The 13,796-nt window shown below is 46.3% G+C and overlaps 1 long non-coding RNA gene across 2 annotated transcripts; it reads right to left on the reverse strand.

Annotated features, from left to right (window-relative positions):
* Positions 1-506: 506 nt before the first annotated feature.
* Positions 507-11,184, reverse strand: LOC310906578. Of its 2 annotated transcripts, XR_014589449.1 has the most exons (6): positions 11,003-11,184; positions 10,162-10,400; positions 4,507-4,832; positions 3,197-3,393; positions 1,897-2,050; positions 507-616 (listed from the first exon to the last, which is right to left on the reverse strand). It is a non-coding gene; the product is annotated as an uncharacterized lncRNA (long non-coding RNA). The 2 variants fall into 2 exon arrangements; XR_014589448.1 differs by lacking the exon at positions 4,507-4,832.
* Between the last annotated feature and the right edge of the window lie 2,612 nt (positions 11,185-13,796).

Below are 13,796 nucleotides of genomic sequence, written 5' to 3' on the forward strand. Positions count from 1 at the left end.
TTCCCGAGGATGCTGCGGTGGTCCCCAGCCCGGGGATGGGTTCACCGGAGGCAGAGCCCCCCGGGTGTGTGCCGGGAGGTGCTGACTCGGCAGCGAGCGGGGGAGCCGGCAGCCCCCGCATTAAGAGGATTTACGGGGGAGATAAGGCACAGCGCTGAGCTTCCCTCGGTAATCGCGCCGCCGACAATTCGGGGCTGCGCGGGGAATTTCGGCTGACAGGTACACAGCGCTGATCCAATTGTCCTTACAGCCGCTATTAGCCAAAATAAGGGGCAACTGGTATTACAAATGATTTCTGGGTAAATGCTCAGCTCCGGTGCTGAACGATCTCTCGGCAATAATCCACACATAATCCTCGATACGGAGACTCTGCTTTACAGGCAGCTCCATTTTGAGCAGCCCTCGGTAATGTATGGATGTCCTGATTCACAAAATAAGGGGGAGGGGGGAACAGGAAAGCCGCTTTTGTTTTACAGAATTTTCTTCTGAGTTGAAAATAATGATCATGTACGTATTGTTTATTAAGAGAAGATTACCTGCGTGGTAATTATTTCTTTGGAAGAATAATTTTGACTACAATGACTGCGAATGACTGCTTCAGGCAGATCTGATGTACCTAGAAAATAAACAAATGAACAAAAATCTCCTATAATGACTCAGTTCATGATGTTTATTCCGCAGAACACTCCTGGTGACTTAACGTGAGGGAATAAGTGTGCTGATAGTTAACACCTCTCTTCTCTTGCACTTCCTGATGTGAAACATTGCCTGGTCCATTGGCCCTTAATGCAACCCCACTGGGAGGGCACCTGAGAGCTCTGCAGTGTTTGGTGTGTTCGGTGGCCTCATCACAGCCCCATGAAGTGAAGCAGGAAAAGGTGCTGCTCCCAGAGGGAGGTGATTCTTCCCAAAACCATCTACTCATTTTGGGTGCCTGGTGCTGGCGTGAGACCCAGGGCGGGGTTTTCAGAACCTCTGAGCACCCACTCCAGCAGTCATGCCTGGCTATTTATCTCCTTTGAAGAGTGCTCTTCCTACAAAAAGTTGATTGTCAAAGAGTGGGCATAGAAGAGTTTGAGTCTGCAACAATTACTCTGTGAGTAATCCTTGGGTGATCCCAGGAGGCTTTACCTGGCTGGCTAAGGGCTCTTAGCATTTTACCAAACCATTGGATATATCCTCTACAAATATTTTTGGCCCACTGCTCCCACTAGGGCTTTCAAGGGGACTGGAATAGATTTTGTAATCTCTGGTAAACTTTAATTAACATCCATAGAACATTTTAACCAATGGGCTCAGCTCTTGGCTGTACAATAGAAAAGTGCTGGAAACCGTATCTGTTCATCATGAATCACATTCTCCTAGCTACCTGCTACAGACAGGAAAGGAGGCCCTGCCAAATGCCACAGAAAAAAAAAAAATTAATATTTCTCTGCTAGCAAATTCTGAAAAAGCAAACAACATTTTCATAGTTTGTTTACTCATTTGTTCCTTAAAAGAGGCAAAGGAATCTGTGAATCAGAAGAATTTCCATCTCAAAAAACTGCTTTGGCAGCCAGTGGCTTGTAATTTAAGATTAAGTGATTGAATTTCATGCAGCCCTGCTTAAAATTCACTACCCCACACCCCATCACCATACGCATAAAAAACCCCACACGACAGTCCTGCCACCACCTCCCCCAGCATCTAGAAGATCTACTATAAGTAAGTAAAAAAACGTGCAATCAGCTGGGAGGTCACAAATGTACTTAATAAAGATGTTGTCTGTGTGAGTGCCGGTTTTCTCCCCTCGCAGCCTATCAGGCAGTTCCCGCTCCGATGCAGTGCCAGTGCTGGGCTGACTTCAATCAGCCTGCACAAATCAGCACAGCAGAAATGCCTCCTTCCCTCCATCACCTGAAGCCAGTGCTGATTCATCTCTTCAGGCCCGTTCCTGCTGCCCTTTCTCTGAATTCGCTGAATCATTTTTTATTCCTTTTTCTTTCCTTCCTCCTCTTTCCCTCTGGAGTGTCCCGGCGCTGAATGTAACACGCTTCGTTTTGAGATCTGACTGAAAGGGAATATGGAAATTAATTGGCTCAGGCTGCCAGCAGCCTTTTCCACGTGCCTGCACTATGTAAGAGGTGCCATGCAACTGCCTTTCCATTGTGGTTCCCCACCAGCCACCTGTCTCCTTGTACACACTGCCATGGCTGCTCTCAGCCTGGGCTCTGGAGATGGATATCCCCTTCCTCTCCCTATTGTGCAAGAGGGAAGGCAGCTGGCAGGGATGTCCTCCTAAGGGCTGGAACTGCCCTGTTTGACTCAAAATAGGCAAGATACAGTGAATTCTCTGGCCTGTGGTAAGTAGTGTGTGACTGGTGCTTTGGCAAGGGCTGCAGAGGGATGTACAGTACAGTGTCACTGCTGCTGAAATGGTTATTTATTCTGGCTACTGGAAGGAGAGCCCAGTTGGAAAAGACCACAGAGGGGATGTGTCTCCTCCATGGGAGGGTGATACTGGGACCCTTGCACGTTGGGGTATAACCTTGCTTCTTGAGTGTGCTCCATCCCAAACCTGCTGTCCCATGGTGCTGTGGCTTTTCCAGCTACACGAGAAAGACAATGCTGGGCAGAAAGAAGGCCTCTTCTCCATGTCAGGCAAGGGAGAAGCCCAAAAGGAACAAGATTTTACAGCCAGCCAGAAGGGCAATGTCAGACAGGTCAGGAGCACTTATATAACCGGGGAACAGCTCATTGACAGAACCACTCTGGGTCTCCAGAAGCACCTCAGCACCTGCTGGGGGACAATGGGCTCTTCTGAAGGATGGATGGTACAAAACTGACCCTGAATCAATCCCTTGCTTGAAGGGAAAATCTGAGCTCTAATTGTCAATAGGACACTGTTCATTGGTTCTGATTGTTTTCTATCTGGAGGCAATTCAAGAAGTTGCTTTTGGTTGGAGTCCTGAAAAAAGACTTCCTATGCCCAGAAGAAGCTGGTCTAATTTTCCCACCTGCAATAAGTTGGTCTTTAAAAAGATATTGTCTCTACAGACAGACTTTGTCTTACCTATGTCCTTTGACCACTGCAGTCACCACAAAGCTACTTGGAGGCTGCTTTGGCATTCAGCAGCAGATCAACGGCACAAACACTACAGATGTCTGCAACTGCTCAAAACCAGGAATAAGAATTTTTAGGTAGAGACATCCTCACCTATGGCATCAGCCCTTGTGTCCTTATCTCAGTAGACTGATGATATGATCACCACTAGGTGCTGGTGAGTTTTTGGTATTTTCAGGTCTTGGGATCTCTGGCAACACTGTAGGTCTGATGCTGCCTGAGATTTCTCTGGCATGATGCCTATTTTTCTTTTCCATCTTTGCACTGCCTCTTGCCCAAGGAGTCATGGCCTACAAGAAGGACCATTTCCTGTTATTAGTACAATAGCCATCAATGAAAGAGCATGCACTGCATGAACTGCATTTGTAATGCAGTATCACTTACAGAGAAGACATGATCTAAGGCACACTGGATGTCAAAACCAAATGAGAAACTTTTCTTCTAGTTTTACCACAATTTTTCCCAGAGCCACGGCTACTTGCATTCTGGAAATTTACAGGATGAAGGATTTTGTCATGATATCTAATTCTAATCTGGAGTGATTTACTGTTAAGTTGAAAATCAAACCTGTACATATCCCCCTCCAAAGTGGTTTCTGTGACAGTTTCTATTAACCATAAAAATGTCACTTGCTAGGAAGTATCAGCCTTCTTATAGGCTCTGCAATCATCACTACCAGATGCACACTTACTGAATGGAATAAATAATAGTCTTGTACAATTAGCCTAGGATGCAGGACATGTATGGCTATCTCTCTTGGCTCCAAAATGAAGTTTTCACAACCAAACCCATATACCAGGAGATGAGATCTATGTGGATTCTCTGGAGTTCTTCAGAACCTGAAATGTTGTAAAGCCTTAAGGATAAAGCTAACAGTTTTGGTGCATATCTTTGTGGTTTCAGTCTGTGTAAGCAACTGAAATACCCATCTTACTTCATTCTGATCCAGAAAAAAAAAATAAATAATTGTGTTTATTCTGTCATTTATGATGTGTTTTGAAATACTCTACTGGCTCTGGTGGTGTTTCCTGCTGTTGCACAATCACAGTAAAATTTGTAGTGTGGGATTGCACCGTAAACACCTCATCCCCATCTACCCTTCAAGGAAATGACACACAGAGCTCTTCTCGAGCCTGGGGCTGTGGATGGGGACTGCTGTGTGTGGGACATGTTAACAGTGCTGAGACACAGATTTGAGTTAATCTGGTCCTCAGGTATGAGCTGAAACGGGAGTTTGGGTCTGTGTCATGTTCTGCCAGCACTCTGAGCCACTGCAATTAAGGTCTCTGCTGTTGGTAGGGAGCTCAAGAAATCAGTCTGAGTACAGAAAATGACGCTTAATGGTTTCCCACATTTTAAGCCATATTGTGAGCAGAAGCCATGAAGAAAGTTGTAACGTGGACCTTCATTGCTGTGTTTGCATCTGAGGATTGAAGTCCGGGGGGCTGCAGAGCTGACGTGGTGGATCTGAACTGCGTGAGGCACATTACTCTTGCAGCAGCAGAAACAAGAAGTCTGTTTACATCTGTCTAGAAGAACAAAGTCATGTTCTCCTCTTCTATCCACCATTCTGACTACTGAGGCCAGTGCACTTTGACTTCTGTGTCAGGAAAAAAAAATTCACTGTGTAGGAGTTTGCATCTGGCACAAGGAACAGAGGGAAATATCAGCCACCTCTACAGAGCACCTGGATCCCTTGATGAAGTGAGCTTACAGCACCTGGATAGATCTGAAAGAGTAAGGGGAGAAAGAAAGCATTTGGTCACATTTCAAGAGCAAGGACACTGTTTTTGAAAGTAGAAGCTCCGAGAGGGACACATGCTATGACTTCAAAAAACATCTGCTTGTACAAGGAGCACCATCAGTGCAGGGAGCTGAGTGTTGAGGATCATGCAAACGACAGCTCCTGTACTGTGCTGGGCAGGGCTCAGGAGAGATGATAAAGTAGGCAACAAAGGGGTTTAGTTCCTTCTCCCCTCTCTGTCTGCTTTGCAAAGGCTGCTGTGAAAGTGGAAAGGGTTAAAAAAATGTCTGGAAGAGTGATTTGCAACTTGTCAAACCTCCTCTAGAAGGAGAATATGAAGAAGCTTGTCCTATCAAACTTCAGAAAAAGAAATCTTGAAGTATGACTGAACTTCAGCACAGGCAGCAGCATCTAGTCTGATGCTAGAAGGCTTTTTGTCTTTTATCTACCAAATACATGTATATTCCAAAACAAAAAAACTCTTGTGTGTCCCTTGTCCATGGAATTTATAAAGATTTATAAATTAAAGTTAGAATTACAGAATATTATACAATATATATATTTCTAAATTATGTTGTCAGAGGGAAAATGCCTGTGGTCTGTTTGTGACTGCAGAATCCGTGATGAATCCCTAGAATGTTCCTCTCCTGGAAACGCTGTTAATTGTTTTTTCACATGATGAAATTGGTTTGAAGCAATTTCGCTGTCCCTTGAAGTCTTGTGAAAACAGAAAACAGAATATATTAGTACAGGAAAATATGATGCTCACAGTTGTCTAAGAACTAAAAAGCCATGTGTATTCTTCAAAGTCTGTGGGACGAGGCTGCTTTCTTCACTGCAGTGTTAACACATGCACCTTGGAGACTCTCATCTCAGCCAGCATCTGAGCATGCTCTTGCATTTCATCCGATGGCTCAGGAGCAAAAGCACCAGTTTATATTCAGCAACGTGCAGCTCCAAAATCAGTGTCAGCTAAGCGGTTTCATTGCTAACAAATTAAACATTTTCACAGCTATTATTTGGACTAAAACTTGACAAATAGAATTGGAAGGTTGTGATGAAGCTAAATTTTCCAACCTGTGAACTTTCTTATCTGACTGGGATGGATGAGAGAAAAAAGTAGCTTGTGCATGTTTTCATCCTTGCTCTCTATGACATGGCTCTTGAATGGATGAATGTCACCAGAGAAAAACTATCTAGGTGAGAAATTTGTATGGAAAGATCCAATTCAAGAAGTGAGATTTGCAGGCCAAACTGAAGGAATTATTTGTGTTTCCAAATTTCATTTCAGTGGAAGTTTGGGAATTAGTTGGGCCAGTGACTTTTCCACACTTGAGAATGGTAGCAGGAACACATACACATGCTGTGTACAAAGTCACTCCCTGAAAAAAAAATAAATGAAATGGGGCTGATATATTGGAAAGATGCCAGGCTGATATAAATAGGAAATCCAAGACATTCATCTCCAGAACAGGTATGTCAAAGGTGCTGGCAGCTGGAGCTTCTCCACAGAGTGAAAAACTCATTGGCCAAGTTTTGTTTTAGTGTTTGTGAGGAGAGATTTGGTACCCACAGTATCAACCCAGCTCACTTCATGACTGAAGCGTTACCATTATCATGTATTAGATTTTCCCATAGCAAATAAAATATTGAAATTGGAATAAAGTATTGAAATTGCAGTGGAGACAACACATGAATTTTAACTATGTCATAAACCATACTTTAGATGACTATAATAATAAAAATGTTTGAGACCCAGATAAGCCAAAGATTTTGTCTTAAAAAAACCAAAACCAAGCAACCCAAGCCTGCTCAGTCTCCACTTCTAAAAAAAGTCTGTACAAACAGACTTAGCATTGACTTTACATTGACTGATCTATGTTCAGGCCACAGGAGCATTGAGTTTGCTGGCGAGCCAGACCACAGCTTTTCCTATGGCAGCTTGTGGAAGGGGGTCCTTGTCTGAAGATTCCCACTCATGTCCCATTCACTTTATGGATGTCCTCAGGATCTTGTCTCAGCACATCTGAGTGTTTGCAGAGTATCTGATGCAAACAGGACCCGTCCCACTTCATTTATCAAATGATAAATAAGATGATAATACTATAATTGAAGTCACTCATACAGACAGTAATCACCTCGTGATTCAGTAAAACACAGACCTATGAGGTGGAAGACTGCACTAAGCTTATGCAGAGATTTCTATCTTGCCCTTCAGTTTCTGCACACTAAATATATTCTGACTCTATGAATGCTGAAGTTTTAAGGTGAAATTTTCTCTGCTTGGGCTAAACCCAAAGTGATTAATTTTTGTAATGCCAGAACAAAACCATTCAGCCACTTTTGAGTTATGTGACACTGAAAGACAAGGTATCGATAATGTTGCTATTAACTGCTGAATCAAGACTCACTGATAGCACATATCATAATATTTTTTATTTATTGACCAAGAAACTGCAATACAGGGGGAGGTGGAATACAGGAAACTTCAGAGAGTTTATGCCCTCCAGTGAGCAACACCTGATCCAGAAATCAGGCTCTGGCAACGTACAGTGCAGAGAAAGTATGCTTGAATTAATGCCTAGGACCTGGCTGATACATACCTCATAGCTAATCTGGTTACACGGGGTTTATTTCACAGTCGGAAGTTCTCGCGCTGGAAGAGAGTCCTGCTGGGGTTTTCTGAGCACGCGGCAGAATTAATGAATGAACGAACGCAGCTTGCCAGCCCAGATTTAAATTGCTTACTAGATCAAAATCTGTTCATTTTCTCTGCCCTTATTTCCAGCCTCTCCGTCTTTTATTTATTAATTTATTTGAGAAAACAGATAAAGAGCACAGAATGTGCCTGCGGACGTCATCGAGGCAGCGAATGCAGATAAAGGGCTGTTTTTTCACGCTGGCCTGAACGCTGGCACCAGGCTTTGGGCCACGGTCCTGGGCAGGGAGTGCCTGGCAGGAGCTGGTTGGTGGCTTAATTTTCCTTGTGGGGCTGGGGGTGTGGGGGACTGTGGCTACACAGCCCCCAGCCCTTACAGCCCTGCTGCCCTGAGCCTCTCACTGGGCCCCAGCAACCCTTTCCTACAGCCCCTGGGAAGAGGATGGCATTAAAGCAGTGAAGCCCTGCTTTGAAAAAGCAAGAAATAAACCCGGCTGCCTTGCAGGAAGGGTCACGTTTTCTCTATCTTTCGGATACCACGCTGCCTTTGGTATCTGCCAGTTCTCAGGCTTTAATGGGCGCTTACGAACAGGATATCTGGATATTTTGATTTATCTGGCCACTGGGCAGACCTCCAGCCTGCCGTCTTGACTGCGGTGTCCGTATTTTAATAGGAGTTTTAGGAAGGCTTAGTTAGGGGTATTTAAGGTAGTCCCTGAGTTTTCGTGCATGCAGCTCCGACTGCAAACACAGCGCCGAAGAGATGCGGCGGCAGGTTTTTAAGAAGGAGAGGGATCCTATAAACGTGCCGCTGCCGCTGCCCTCCTAAAGACGCTTTCAGAAGATCGATGCTGCTCTCAGCTGCTCTCGCACTGTCGCGGCTCGTTTCGTATCCCGGAATCCAGAGTCCTTAACTCCGTGTCCCCCCGCGCTGCGCAAGGCCGGGCTGCGGGCAGCGCTCCGCGGCAGGAGCAGGGCACTGGGAAAGGGATGGATGTCTACTCGCCCCCATCGGCTCCCCAGCCCCTGCTCCGCCGGGCCAGGCATCTCCCTGCGAGCCCCGGCACCGGGATGTGCTGCGGGAGGCGGCGTTTGGCTGCTCCGAGCTCCAGGCGCCTCCCCGGACTCCGGGCTGCATTCTACAGAGCCGAGGGGAAAGGAGACTAATGTCGCTCATTCAAGGTGAAGGGCAGGGCTGAATGACGGAAAAGCAGCCTGTGCTTTCTGCCAAAGACTGGAGACCTTCTTGAAGATTCACTGCTCTTCAGGATTTTTTTTTTTTTTTTTTTTTTTTTTTTTTTAATACTCTTATTTTAGAGCTTATGGAAAGAAGAGGCTGATAATCAAGAGAGAGATTCTGCCAATATATCCAGGTATCCTGAGCTGCTCTTCCTCACTGTCTTCTCCCGGTGCTGCCAACACAGGCTGAGCAGGGATGGATTGCTCTGCTGCCTGGTGCAGTGCAGGCGTGCAGGCATCTGCTGCTGCAATATTGACCAGGTTTGCCTTCCTCAGCCAGAGACTGCACTGTGAATTACCTCCAGCTCTCTGGAGGTGCAAGCCCAGTGTGCAAAGCACTCTGCCTGCTGCCGGCTTAACTCTGCCTGTTTGGACCCCGACCCCTGAGGAGGATGAGGCACTTCTCCTCCACACCATCCCAAAAGGAGCTGAAGAGCTTCAGAAATGAAAATTTGCTTTGAAGGTGTCACCATTATCACCCCACTTCTCTGGGAGGCAGTTTGGTAAAAAAAAACCAAACTAACTGGGGAGCAGAGCCAAGCTCCCCAACCACAGCCTGGAAGAAACTAAAGCAAGGAGGAAGATTTTAAAAGCCCCCTCAGAGCCCTGTACATCAGCTGTTCAGCTGGAGGTTTTGTCAAGTCTCCTCTGTTGGTGTGAGGCCCTTCAGAGCCAACAAGCTGCAAGCAGCTGCCCTCCTTCCTCTCCTGCTCCTCCCCATGGGGCAGGTGGAGGGGAACACAGGAGAAGAAGGGAAGCTCAAGGCCTCACTGTAAGCTGGAGCTGCTCTGCTCAGTGAGCCCACACCCACACACCTCTCCAGCAGCAACCAGCAGCCCCTGGAGGAGAAGGTGTGATCTTGGCACATTGCATGGATCCATGCAGAAGGATGGGAACACGAGGGTGAATATCAAGGCTTGAGAATGTATCAAGGTTGAGTAAAGGCTTGCCTGGGTGATGAAACGTTAATGAAGCGGCACATTGAGGAGGAAAGGAGGAACGATGCAAAAGGCAGCCCATCATAACTTCACCAGGTTGTGCTACCAAGCATCCCTTGAAATGCTAATTAAAACGAGCAGAGGGAGAGGAGCCTGCTAACAGGATCACAGCCTTGCTTGGATTGAGTAATAAATGTGTAGTAGGCATCCCTGTTTTCCTCTACGTGTGTCTTCCAAGCTGAGCTGACTGAAAATGTTGCAGTTTTGTGAGACAGAGTAGGATGCAAGCACAGACTAGATAGAGAGGCAAGGTCTAGGCATGAAGCTGGAAGAGAAAAAGCCACGACGGTCTTCCGCGAGTAAATAAATAAATAAATGCCCGAAATGAGGGCTAATTAACTTGCAATAAACCAACTTAACCACTTAGGGGCAGCGTTAACACAGAGTTAACATGCAAAACCAACCTGTACTTTCTCACCTGGTTAATTTAATGCGCGCCGTGAATATTCATAGTGTATGAAATCCTGATACATCAACACACGGAGCGATGCAGCCTGTCAAAGCCGGGAACGCGTGGCGAGAGCAGTAACTCAGCCGCGGCTCGCACGGCGCTGACTTTGATCAGTTACTGTTTCTAAACATTCACAGAGGAGGTTTGGACTCTGCCGCTTTCCCTCTGTCAGGGTCACAGAGTCTGTGCTGCACAGAGATTAAAACCTAAAAAAAGGAGATAGGAAAGAGCTCCGCTTAAAATAAACATAAAGAAAAATCAAACAGGAAAGAGGTGTCTTTGAGAAATGCTGCTCTTGCATGCAGGAACTGAACACCCCATTTTATCTCCCCGGCCACATTCAGAGTCACTTTGCTCTCAGACAATACGTTTCTTTCTCTACATTGCATGCAAAAAAGTCCCGGTTCCTTGGATTCCTCTGAAACATTTCCTCGCATAAAAAGGTGCCCAGATCTGTTTCGGGTATGTTTACACTTCCAGATCAGAACATGTAAATAAAGAAAAGGTGCCTTTTAGGTGCCTTTTTTTTAGTGTGACTTGACCAACTTGAGTAGAGTAAAAACCCATAGTAACATGTTTATCTATCTATCTATTCTATCTATCTATCTATCTATCTATCTATCTCTCCTTTTTTTTTTTTTTTTTTTTTTTTTTTTAAAGGGGGCTAGCAGCTTGAATTCAGACTCAGGTAAACCTCATCTTACCTCAGTCTCCTTTTAACCCGAGGTATTAAAGGCACAACTTCCCCCCTCCTCTTCCTGCCCCCACCCTCCTCTCTCCTTTCCCTTTCCTCCTTCCCTTTACTCACCAGCACGGTTACAAGCTCGGGCATGGCTTGTCAGTGTCCCAGGCTCACCTTTGCAGCCACCAGGTGCTCGGGCTGCCCTGGCTGGGCTTGCACGGTGTGCCTGGGGCTCCTGGCCAGGGCTGTTCCCCCCGGCAGTGAATGCCAGGTCCATGCACGATCAGAGCACTCAGCAGGAGGAGCAGCCCCGGATCAGGTGCAGGCACACAGAAATATGTGCTCAGATTTCTGCTGAGTTAGCCAGAGTGCAGGACAGGGAACACATGGCAGCTTTGTGCTCTGTGCAGGCTGAGGGAGGACAGACGATACCTGATGTGGCATCAAGTGAGCTTGGTGTGGAGAGGAGATATTGAACATGGCATAAAGTTAAAGTGGGATGGGTAAACAATATCTGATCTGGCAGAAGAAGCTGCTGGTACAAAGTTGGCCTGTCAGAACCATTAAAATAAATTCAAACCAGTGGAGTGAGTGCCACATGGCCAAAGTGTTTTTGCTGTGGAGTCAGGGGGCCCAGAGACATTCCCTGTGCTGTCAAACTCTGCACTTGGGAAAGGGGTGGGAAATGTGTGCCAACCCTTGCTGGCATCCCTGACTGAAGAACAACACTGGGGTGGGTGAGGAGGCAAAGGGCCAGGGATGATCCTTCAGCCCTGAAGGATGAAGATACAGACCTTGGTCAGCACTGCCCAGGTCCCAGCAGCTGTGGATAGTGGATCCTGGTGTGACAAAGGGCTTCCCCTGGTGCAGGAGGTGGTGCTGGGAGGCTGAGATGGAGGAGGAGAAAGATATGCAGCACTGCTGCCAGCACTGCCTCTGCAGAGGAAGGGAGGGATCAGGCTCCAAAGCCATCACCCTGCCAAAACCATCAAACTGACTGAAATAAAGTCCCGCAAGGAGAGGAAGCAAGCGAGCTGTCAGAAGTGAGAGAAACAACAAGCCCACTGTACAGGATCATCCACAGACCACCCTTCTCCACTGAAGTGATATTTCTCCTTTCACCTGTCTCAAGTGGATGAAAAAAGTCAATGTTTAGGCACTTGCTTCCTCTGCTTATACAATCTGAGTGTTGGCCCTGTCTTTTCTTCCAGGATGGCCAGCGCTGCCCTGGGAGATCCAGTCCCACAGCTCCTAGGAAATGGAAGGAGAATGACGGGGCTGAGTCGTCATGCATTATGCTGAATATTTACCCCTCATGCATGCTATTTTATTTTAAATCTAGCGTGTAATATGCTTTGCATCTAGCGTGTTGCTCTTGTGTGTTTTTCCCTTGCCCTGCCTGTCTCTTGCTGGCAGCTGCCATCGTGAAACAAAAGGCAGCTGCCAGTTTGAGTGAACATCTCTCTTTCTCACTCACTCTTTTGCCTCTTGCTCTTGGAGCTGATGCAAAACCACTTCACAGACTGGGTGGCAGGCACTGATGCAAGGGGGGCTTGCTGCCCTTGGGATGCTTGAGCCTGCAGTACCTCTGAGACTCGCTGCCAGAGCTCAAAGCCATGTTCAAGCTCTTGAACCTGGCTCAGCAGTAGCCAAGAGACAAGCAGCTGTCGCTCTGCCAGCACACCAGCTCAAGCTATCTCTGCTGCAGCAATTGCCCATTTCACAGGATTTGATTATGCGGCTTTTGGCAAAGGTGATGGTTTATTAAATACCACTTTGGTCTTCTGCTCCAAAATGTGTAATCAGACACAGGGATCTCTTTCTCCAAACCAGTGGTATTCCTACATCATCTGAAAGAAGCAAGACTGAACCGAAACAGCATTTGGAAGAAGAAATTTTCCTGTGTCAAATTAAAGTAACATGGGGAGAAAGCAGGATGAGATGCCAGGACCCAGACCCTCAGGCCAGCTGTGGACCTTGGATGCTGCAGTCCTTTGGCCAGTGATTCTGTGCAGAGTGAAAAGCTGCTCTGTGTGAGAGTGCCTCCAGAACTCAACCAGGATCCTTATCCCTTGGCTCTTCTTTTGACTCTATAACTCCATGTTCTAGGAGGCTCTGGAGACCATCAGAAAGGCCAGTTCAGCTGTTTTTTCCAGGGCTGGAAAGTATGGAAGAGATGTTTTTGCTTCTCTTAGGGAGCCTTTCCCCCGAGCTATAATGAGAACATGCTTTGGGAAAACAAGTTGAACTCTTGACTGCTGTAAATAGTCCTGGGCTGGGTCATGTCTCTGGGAAGGGATTGTGTCCTGCTGGGAGAGGAGCAGGGATTAACTGAAGTTGGCTGGAGCTGTGGCCACTGGCAAGTCCTCTGTATTTTATCTCTCTGGGGCAGTGGTGAGGGGTCTAGCAAAGAGGGTGAGGCACAACAGGCAGGGAGGTTGCAAGAAATCAAGCAGGACTCCAAATGATAGCATAAAATGAAAAAGCCAACTAAATGCAAACCTCAGTTCCAATCAGGAAAGTTAGGAAATGAGATCTGAAACAGCCTCCTGGGAGTCTGGTGTGTGCTGAAGAAGCATACTGAAATAAATTCTCATGCAAGCGGTATCACTCTGATTGTCAGAGAAACTGAGCCCTCGCTCCTTTCCTTTGTGACAATTTTCTCTCAGACAGCTCCTGGGTTTTTCTATTGCATGGCTCTTTTTTTTTTTTTTTTTTTTTTTTTTTTTTTTCGTAACAGGAATAGGTATTCTCACGTCACTCATTGTAAGCTCTTTTGTGGAAATTATGGCAATATGGAGCTTGTTCATAGGGACAATATGGAAAGATCCTGGTTTGTCTGATTTGCCTGACTTTTTTTTCCTAAAGCACAGAGAAAAATCAGGAAAAGAAGCTGCAGAGGACAGGTCTGGAGTCCCTG

This window comes from Zosterops lateralis (genome assembly GCF_965231275.1).
Source record: "Zosterops lateralis genome assembly, chromosome: 2".
Classification (NCBI taxonomy): Eukaryota; Metazoa; Chordata; class Aves; order Passeriformes; family Zosteropidae; genus Zosterops; species Zosterops lateralis.